The sequence below is a fragment of the Rana temporaria genome, chromosome 6 (assembly GCF_905171775.1).
Source record: "Rana temporaria chromosome 6, aRanTem1.1, whole genome shotgun sequence".
NCBI classification, from domain to species: Eukaryota; Metazoa; Chordata; class Amphibia; order Anura; family Ranidae; genus Rana; species Rana temporaria.
Genome location: NC_053494.1, coordinates 7,353,477 through 7,364,699, shown reverse-complemented (window position 1 = coordinate 7,364,699; position 11,223 = coordinate 7,353,477).

Here is an 11,223-nt window from a genome sequence, read left to right as displayed (position 1 = left end):
CATGTTATATTTGTCAGAACCTGGGTTCTCTACATGTTGGTACCTTTGTAGGAGCGCCTTTTGGGGTTGAGTATATAATTAAGTATAATCAGTTTATAGTGTTATTACAAATATGAAAAAAATAAATAAATGGTTTATACACCAATTTCACCTGCAGATGCCAGACCATGGTTGTACACAGTTGCGCAGGTGTAGCCGTACAGCCCCTTTCACTTAAATGGGTCACGCTTGGCGGGCAGTAGTGTCCACCAAGCTTGACAGGGGGTGCAATTCCTGACATCGGGGCACAGCAGGTGTACATCTCTGGCCGCTGTCTGTGCAGCTAAAGGGGGCAATTAAAGGGGTGGTTATAACGTGAATCAACCATGAGGTTTTTACTACCCTCCCCCTACCACCACCACCATAAGTGTTAAATGGCCAGGATATGTATGAGCTAATATCATTTGATTTGTATGTGTTAGAAATACATTATAACTAAAGAAGCAAAAAATTTAATATGCAGGTGTTACCTCTACCAGATTCAATGACTTCATCCTGTACTGTGATGAGATGAGACTGATCTTTGGATTTATTTTCACCATCATTCCTGTCCTGTGTTGAGGGAACATATGATTCCACATCTGAAAATAAATTAAACAACATTTTCGTATTGCAGACTCAATATAAGCAAACCCATGCATGAAAAAAAGTATAAAGTGTAGCACCCTGATGTTTAGGCAGGGTTGCTAGTAAATGTATTTGCCAAGTGATAGTTGCCTTGGCCAATTGATAGGAGGTCAAATGATTTCACCCTAATTCTGGAATTGCTGCACTTCTCTCTTCTGTCGCCAGGTGGCCGGCTGTATAAGACAAGGGCATTGCAAGGACAGATTAGGAATGAATGGGGTGTCTCAGCCAATGGGCAGGGATTTTCCTGGGTCCCTTGACCTGCTGGGAGAACCTATTTATTTGGGTGTGGTCAGGTGATCTGCGTTCTGTGCCACCTTGATGGCTGTCTGGGTGGACATGTGTTGTTCTGCCCTGGGCTGCTAGGCCGGAAGCCTGAGGCCTATCCTGAGGACATCTGGCTGCTAGGTTGATTGAAGGGCCTATCCAGAAACAAGAGAGCAGCACAGGGTTGGGATTGCGGCTTGCAGTCCAACCAGAAGTAACAGTTCTGCCGGCCAGAGAACCTGTCGTGGTCGGAGGTAGAGGGGAAGCGGTCGCCATCCACTTTGGGACCATCCACTTTGTTACCGGAGACCACAGTGAGTAGCTGAAGCAAGTACCAGAGCAGTATTCTCACCAGCTGGGGACAGTGAAGAATCGGTAAACTTCAGCAAGTGCCAAACCAGGGACCCAGCCAGTGGAGGTGACGCTTGCAGAGCATTATTGTGTGCCAAGCCAGGGACCAAGCAGGCCAGCATGGTGACGCTTGAGGAGTATCTGTGAGTGCCAAGCTAGGGAACCAGAAAGGACGAGGGGGTGACTCTTGAGGAAGATACTGAGTGAGAAGATTGGAAGAGCTCAGATGATCCAGTGGCAGTGGATCAGTAAATCTAGTGAAAGACTGGGAGCTCAGCTGAGTGAAGTTCTACAATAGAAAATTGTAGAAGAAGTGAAGGCGCTCATTGCAACCTTTGTTAGAAACTATTACAAGATTGTTGCCATAGGAGATAGCGGTCATTTTCATGCAGATGTGGCGTCTAGCTGGATGCCTTTCCCTACGCGGCTGTCTGCCTATAGAAGTCTCGGAGTTGTCTAATTAACATTGAAACTACTAAAGGGTGTCCTGGCCCCAACGCTCTCTCCCACATTTCTGTTTAAGAGACAATAAATCTCTTTGCATTCAAGAAGTGTCTGGCGCCCATCAATCTACCTTGCATTACACCCACCATGCCTCATAACCCACTCTACACAGAATGAAGTCAGCTGTCCCCAACTCTGGAGGTCACCATTAGGCCTCTGGGGGTCTGGGACCTCGCTACAAAAGGATAAAGTGATGCAGCCATTTGCCACTTATATAATTTGATTTGTATGTTTAGAAATACAGCACATAATACAGCATACAAAGAAACATCAAAGGAATCTGCTGGCAGTACCTGTACCAACTTCTATGACTTCATCCTCTACAGTGATGATATGAGACTGATCTTTGGATTTATTTTCACCATCATTCCAGTCCTGTGTTGGGTGAACATAAGATTCTACATCTGAAAATAAATTAAACATTTTCATATTGCAGACTCAATATATGCAAACTCATGCATGAAAAAAAGTATACAGTACACTGCTCAAAAAAAATAAAAGGAACACTTTGAAAACATATCAGATCTCAACGGGCAAAAATCTCATGCTGGATATCTACAGTATACTGGTATGGACTGGGCAATGTGTTGGGATCTATACTGGTATGGACTGGGTAATGTGTTGGGATCTATACTGATATGGACTGGGCAATGTGTTGGGATCTATACTGGTATGGACTGGGTAATGTGTTGGGATCTATACTGGTATGGACTGGGTAATGTGTTGGGATCTATACTGGTATGGACTGGGTAATGTGTTGGGATCTATACTGATATGGACTGGGTAATGTGTTGGGATCTATACTGGTATGGACTGGGTAATGTGTTGGGATCTATACTGATATGGACTGGGTAATGTGTTGGGATCTATACTGGCATGGACTGGGTAATGTGTTGGGATCTATACTGGTATGGACGGGGTAATGTGTTGGGATCTATACTGGTATGGACTGGGTAATGTGTTAGGAATGAAAAGATGGCACATCAATTGATGGAAATGAAAATTATCCACCTACAGAGGGCTGAATGCAAAGACACCCTGAAAATCAAAGTGAAGAAATGATGCAAGAAACATCAAAGGAATCTGCTGGCAGTACCTGTACCAACTTCCATGACTTCATCCTGTGCTGTGATGAGATGAGACTGATCTTTGGATTTATTTTCACCATCATTCCTGTCCTGTGTTGGGTGAACATAAGATTCTACATCTGAAAATAAATTAAACATTTTCATATTACAGACTCAATATAAAAAAACATGCATGAAATAAGTATAAAGTGATGCAGCCATTCCCCATTCATATGCTGGAAATTACGTGGAGCTATGCAAGTATCAAAATGCCTTAATGGATGGATGTCAGTCTGGAGGAGTGGGCATTCTTAACCACTTCCTTACCGGCCCATAGTCATATGACGTCCACAGGTTGGATCTCCCATCCTGGGTGGACATCATATGACGTCCTGGGCTTTGTGCGGTGATATCTGAATGATGGGGGCAGCTAGAGGCATCATTCAGATATCATTGTGTTCCAGCGGCGATTCTGCGCACCATAAAAACGATCATAGCGGCGGTTCCACCGCTTGATCATTCTTATAGGCGGCGGAAGGGGGGGCCACCTTCCCCCCCCATCCGGTGCTTCCATGGGCTCCCCCATGCCATCGAGGGCCCAGAGAAAATTGTCCAGCGCCGGATGGAAGCATAGAGATGACTGGTGACCAGATGGTCACCAGTCATCTCTATGACCGTCGGAGGTACCCGGAAGTAAACAAAGCCACGATTGCGGCTAGTAAGCATGAGATCGGTGAATTGTTCACAATCTCATGCTTTCCAGCCTGGAGGAGAGATGTTGAGGGTCTTATTGACCCTGCATCTCTCCATAAAGAGGACCTGTCACACACCATCCCTATTACAAGGGATGTTTACATTCCTTGTAATAGGAATAAAAGTGATCCAAAAAAAAATGCAAAAAATTAAAAAAAATATAAGTAAAATGTTTTTTTTTTTTAAACGCACCTGTCCCCGGTAGCTCGCGCTCAGCAGCGAACGCACACGTAAGTCCCGCCCACGTATGTAAACACTGTTCAAACCACATACTGTATATGAGGTATCGCCGCGTGCGTTAGAGCGAGAGCAACAATTCTAGCACTAGACCTCCTCTGTAACTCTAAACTGGTAACCTGTTAAAGTTTTCAAAGTGTCGCCTATGGAGATTTTTAAGTAACAAAGTTTTGCGCCATTCCATGAGTGTGCTCAATTTTAAAACGTGACATGTTAGGTATCTATTTACGCGGCATAACATCATCTTTCATATTTTACAAAAAAAAGGCGTTTGGAAAATGATTGCGCAAATACCGTGCAAGATAAAAAGTTGCAATGACCGTCATTTTATTCCCAAGGGTGTCTGCTAAAAAAACATATATAATGTTTGGGGGTTCTGAGTAATTTTCTAGCAAAAGAATGATGATTTGTACATGTAGGAGAGAAGTGCCGGAATAGGCGCGGTATGGAGGTGGGTATAAAAGCCCGGAATTGAAGGGGTTAAGCACACTGTTTCAAATAATGCCGCCATTCCCCATTCATATTCCAGAATGACAGTTTACTGAATAACATTTGCTTTTTATTTACAAAGTACAAAAAATGGTGCTTGAAGGTGAAGTTTAATCTGCCTATATTTTTCCCTCCTTCATGCTTTCATGCTAATGACATTTTTAAATAAAAAATTTGTCAGAAAACTAATATACAAAGTGACTCCGTGTCTGAATGGACACAAGGAGCTGTGACTCGGCTCGGTGCCCTCATAGGAAGCTAGTTGCTGTGGGGTCACTCGACAGTAAGTAGAGGCCAGGAGCACAGAAGAGGGACCCAAGAAGAAGAGGATCGGGGCTTCTCTGTGCAAATCCATTACACAGAGCAGGTAAGTGTGACATGTTTGTTATTTTTAACAAAAATACCTGAGACTTTAGTATGACTTTAAGACAGTCAAAATGGGAGTGGTGTCACCCTAATTTCTCCAAGCACAATCTATGCAAGGAAAGTTAGGGGGTCAAGCAGACCTTAGGTCATAACAACCAATCAACATGAATTTAACTGAACTCAAACCAAGCTGGATATTGTTTGGTTGATATTCAGACTGCACAATGCCCTTGGCACCTTGGACCTTTTTTTTCTGCTGAAAATCGGATTCTCTTCTTATATAAAATGTCCAGAATATGAGCTAATATAATTTGATTTGTATGTTTTAGAAATACAGTACATAACATACAAAGAAACATCAAAGAAATGTACTGGCAGTACCTCTACCAGAATCAACAACTTCATCCTGTGCTGTGATGAATAGAGTATAGCCTCTGGGTAGTTATGGAATAAATATTATGAAGAATGTACCATCATCCCGGGATTTAAATATAAAGTAGTTGGGTCTACGGTCCCCAACCATAGACCCAAGAAAAAGGGGGTGGGCCAATGGGACTGTTGCGGTACTGGTGCAGATAAATAATATGGATACAATAGAAAATGAAACACATGTGCTGTGATGAGATGAGACTGACAGGGGGTGCGACTCCTGACATCGGGGCACAGCAGGTGTACATCTCTGGCCGCTGTCTCTGCAGCTAAAGGGGGCAATTAAAGGGGTGGTTATAATGTGAATCAACCATGGGGTTTTCACTGCCCCCCCCCCCCTACCACCACCACCATAAGTGTTAAATGGCCAGGATATGAGCTAATATCCTTTAAATTGTATGTGTTAGAAATACATTATAACTAAAGAAGCACAAAATGGAATATGCAGGTGGAACACGAAAAATTCTCCTGCGCTCTGGTGTTTTATGCTATAGGGAGCGTGATCCAATTTCAGTGTAAAGTCTATGATTTTGCAGCCCTCCTCAGAATCATGGGAATTCATAAAGCTACAAGAGAAAAGAAAAAGGAGGGCGCCCCGACCTAGTGCATTGCCGTTTAAAGGGATTTTATTAAATAGATTAAAACAATAGCCATACTCACGAAGGGAGTTAAAGACAGCGCTTATCAGACAATGGAACTGGTACACAGTATCGCCTAACGAACACGGTGACAGCACGGATCAGATGGCATCAAACCGGCATTATGGCTAACGCGTTTCAGAGGCGAACCTCCTTCATCAGAGCCTTGGTGGTCCATGTAGACCACCGAGGTCCATTGTTTGATAAGCGCTGTCTTTAACTCCCTTTGTGAGTATGACTATTGTTTTAATCTATTTAATAAAATCCCTTTAAACGGTAATGCCCTAGGTCGGTGCGCCCTCCTTTTTCTTTTCATATGCAGGTGGTACCAGATTCAATGACTTCATCCTGTGCTGTGATGAGATGAGACTGATCTTTGGATTCATTTTCACCATCATTCCTGTCCTGTGTTGGGTGAACATAAGATTCTACATCTGAAAATAAATTAAACATTTTCATATTGCAAACTCAATATAAGCAAACCCATGCATGAAAAAAAGTATACAGTACACTGCTCAAAAAAATGAAAGGAACACTTGGGCCCAGATTCTCAAAGGACTTACGACGGCGCAGCGCCATGTACGCCATCGTAAGTCCTAATCTGACCCGTCGTATCTATGCGTCTGATTCTTAGAATCAGTTACGCATAGATATCCTTTAGATCCGACAGGCGTAAGTCTCTTACGCCGTCGGATCTTAACTGCAACTTTTTTTTGCCCGCTAGGTGGCGCTTCCGTCGATTTCCACGTCGAGTATGCAAATTAGCTAGATACGCGAATTCCCGAACGTACGCGCAACCGACGCAGTAAAGTTATGACGTTTACGTTAGGCTTTTCACTGCGTAAAGTTGCCCCTGGGTATATGAGGCGCAGCCAATGTTAAGTATGGCCGTCGTTCCCGCGTCAAAATTTTAAAAAGTTACGTCGTTTGCGTAAATCGTCCGTGAATGGGGCTGGACGTCATTTACGTTCAGGTCGAAACCAATGATGTCCTTGCGACGTCATTTGGAGTAATGCACACTGGGATATTTTAGGGACGGCGCATGCGCAGTTCGTTCGGCGCGGGGACGTGCTTCATTTAAATGAAACACGCCCCCTACCCGTCGAATTTGAATTCCGCCGGGTGATTTACGCTACACCGCCGCAACTTTACAGGCAAGTGCTTTGTGAATAAAGCACTTGCCTGAAAAACTTGCGGCGGCGTAACGTAAATGAGATACGTTACGCCCGCACAATTTTGCGCCGATCTACGTGAATCTGGGCCTTGGAAAACATATCAGATCTCAATGGGCAAAAATCTCATGCTTGATATCTATACTGGTATGGACTGGGTAATGTGTTGGGATCTATACTGGTATGGACTGGGTAATGTGTTGGGATCTATACTGGTATGGACTGGGTAATGTGTTGGGATCTATACTGGTATGGACTGGGTAATGTGTTGGGATCTATACTGATATGGACTGGGTAATGTGTTGGGATCTATACTGATATGGACTGGGTAATGTGTTGGGATCTATACTGGTATGGACTGGGTAATGTGTTGGGATCTATACTGGTATGGACTGGGTAATGTGTTGGGATCTATACTGGTATGGACTGGGTAATGTGTTGGGATCTATACTGGTATGGACTGGGTAATGTGTTGGGATCTATACTGGTATGGACTGGGTAATGTGTTAGGAATGAAAAGATGGCACATCAATTGATGGAAATGAAAATTATCCACCTACAGAGGGCTGAATGCAAAGACACCCTGAAAATCAAAGTGAAAAAATGATGCAAGAAACATCAAAGGAATCTGCTGGCAGTACCTGTACCAACTTCCATGACTTCATCCTGTGCTGTGATGAGATGAGACTGATCTTTGGATTTATTTTCACCATCATTCCTGTCCTGTGTTGGGTGAACATAAGATTCTACATCTGAAAATAAATTAAACATTTTCATATTACAGACTCAATATAAAAAAACATGCATGAAATAAGTATAAAGTGATGCAGCCATTCCCCATTCATATGCTGGAAATTACGTGGAGCTATGCAAGTATCAAAATGCCTTAATGGATGGATGTCAGTCTGGAGGAGTGGGCATTCTTAACCACTTCCTTACCGGCCCATAGTCATATGACGTCCACAGGTTGGATCTCCCATCCTGGGTGGACATCATATGACGTCCTGGGCTTTGTGCGGTGATATCTGAATGACGGGTGCAGCTAGAGGCATCATTCAGATATCATTGTGTTCCAGCGGCGATTCTGCGCACCATAAAAACGATCATAGCGGTGGTTCCACCGCTTGATCATTCTTATAGGCGGCGGAAGGGGGGGCCACCTTCCCCTTCCACCCCCATCCGGAGCTTCCATGGGCTCCCCCATGCCATCGAGGGCCCAGAGAAAATTGTCCAGCGCCGGATGGAAGCATAGAGATGACTGGTGACCAGATGGTCACCAGTCATCTCTATGACCGTCAGAGGTACCCGGAAGTAAACAAAGCCACGATTGCGGCTAGTAAGCATGAGATCGGTGAATTGTTCACAATCTCATGCTTTCCAGCCTGGAGGAGAGATGTTGAGGGTCTTATTGACCCCGCATCTCTCCATAAAGAGGACCTGTCACACACCATCCCTATTACAAGGGATGTTTACATTCCTTGTAATAGGAATAAAAGTGATCCAAAAAAAAAATGCAAAAAATAAAAAAAAAAATAAGTAAAATGTTTTTTTTTTTTAAACGCACCTGTCCCCGGTAGCTCGCGCTCAGCAGCGAACGCACACGTAAGTCCCGCCCACGTATGTAAACGCTGTTCAAACCACATATATGTGAGGTATCGCAGCGTGCGTTAGAGCGAGAGCAACAATTCTAGCACTAGACCTCCTCTGTAACTCTAAACTGGTAACCTGTTAAAATTTTCAAAGTGTCGCCTATGGAGATTTTTAAGTAACAAAGTTTTGCGCCATTCCATGAGTGTGCTCAATTTTAAAACGTGACATGTTAGGTATCTATTTACGCGGCGTAACATCATCTTTCATATTTTACAAAAAAAAGGCGTTTGGAAAATGATTGCGCAAATACCGTGCAAGATAAAAAGTTGCAATGACCGTCATTTTATTCCCAAGGGTGTCTGCTAAAAAAACATATATAATGTTTGGGGGTTCTGAGTAATTTTCTAGCAAAAGAATGATGATTTGTACATGTAGGAGAGAAGTGCCGGAATAGGCGCGGTATGGAGGTGGGTATAAAAGCCCGGAATTGAAGGGGTTAAGCACACTGTTTCAAATAATGCCGCCATTCCCCATTCATATTCCAGAATGACAGTTTACTGAATAACATTTGCTTTTTATTTACAAAGTACAAAAAATGGTGCTTGAAGGTGAAGTTTAATCTGCCTATATTTTTCCCTCCTTCATGCTTTCATGCTAATGACATTTTTAAATAAAAAATTTGTCAGAAAACTAATATACAAAGTGACTCCGTGTCTGAATGGACACAAGGAGCTGTGACTCGGCTCGGTGCCCTCATAGGAAGCTAGTTGCTGTGGGGTCACTCGACAGTAAGTAGAGGCCAGGAGCACAGAAGAGGGACCCAAGAAGAAGAGGATCGGGGCTTCTCTGTGCAAATCCATTACACAGAGCAGGTAAGTGTGACATGTTTGTTATTTTTAACAAAAATACCTGAGACTTTAGTATGACTTTAAGACAGTCAAAATGGGAGTGGTGTCACCCTAATTTCTCCAAGCACAATCTATGCAAGGAAAGTTAGGGGGTCAAGCAGACCTTAGGTCATAACAACCAATCAACATGAATTTAACTGAACTCAAACCAAGCTGGATATTGTTTGGTTGATATTCAGACTGCACAATGCCCTTGGCACCTTGGACCTTTTTTTTCTGCTGAAAATCGGATTCTCTTCTTATATAAAATGTCCAGAATATGAGCTAATATAATTTGATTTGTATGTTTTAGAAATACAGTACATAACATACAAAGAAACATCAAAGAAATGTACTGGCAGTACCTCTACCAGAATCAACAACTTCATCCTGTGCTGTGATGAATAGAGTATAGCCTCTGGGTAGTTATGGAATAAATATTATGAAGAATGTACCATCATCCCGGGATTTAAATATAAAGTAGTTGGGTCTACGGTCCCCAACCATAGACCCAAGAAAAAGGGGGTGGGCCAATGGGACTGTTGCGGTACTGGTGCAGATAAATAATATGGATACAATAGAAAATGAAACACATGTGCTGTGATGAGATGAGACTGACAGGGGGTGCGACTCCTGACATCGGGGCACAGCAGGTGTACATCTCTGGCCGCTGTCTCTGCAGCTAAAGGGGGCAATTAAAGGGGTGGTTATAATGTGAATCAACCATGGGGTTTTCACTGCCCCCCCCCCCTACCACCACCACCATAAGTGTTAAATGGCCAGGATATGAGCTAATATCCTTTAAATTGTATGTGTTAGAAATACATTATAACTAAAGAAGCACAAAATGGAATATGCAGGTGGAACACGAAAAATTCTCCTGCGCTCTGGTGTTTTATGCTATAGGGAGCGTGATCCAATTTCAGTGTAAAGTCTATGATCTTGCAGCCCTCCTCAGAATCATGGGAATTCATAAAGCTACAAGAGAAAAGAAAAAGGAGGGCGCCCCGACCTAGTGCATTGCCGTTTAAAGGGATTTTATTAAATAGATTAAAACAATAGCCATACTCACGAAGGGAGTTAAAGACAGCGCTTATCAGACAATGGAACTGGTACACAGTATCGCCTAACGAACACGGTGACAGCACGGATCAGATGGCATCAAACCGGCATTATGGCTAACGCGTTTCAGAGGCGAACCTCCTTCATCAGAGCCTTGGTGGTCCATGTAGACCACCGAGGTCCATTGTTTGATAAGCGCTGTCTTTAACTCCCTTTGTGAGTATGACTATTGTTTTAATCTATTTAATAAAATCCCTTTAAACGGTAATGCCCTAGGTCGGTGCGCCCTCCTTTTTCTTTTCATATGCAGGTGGTACCAGATTCAATGACTTCATCCTGTGCTGTGATGAGATGAGACTGATCTTTGGATTCATTTTCACCATCATTCCTGTCCTGTGTTGGGTGAACATAAGATTCTACATCTGAAAATAAATTAAACATTTTCATATTGCAAACTCAATATAAGCAAACCCATGCATGAAAAAAAGTATACAGTACACTGCTCAAAAAAATGAAAGGAACACTTGGGCCCAGATTCTCAAAGGACTTACGACGGCGCAGCGCCATGTACGCCATCGTAAGTCCTAATCTGACCCGTCGTATCTATGCGTCTGATTCTTAGAATCAGTTACGCATAGATATCCTTTAGATCCGACAGGCGTAAGTCTCTTACGCCGTCGGATCTTAACTGCAACTTTTTTTTGCCCGCTAGGTGGCGCTTCCGTCGATTTCCACGTCGAGTATG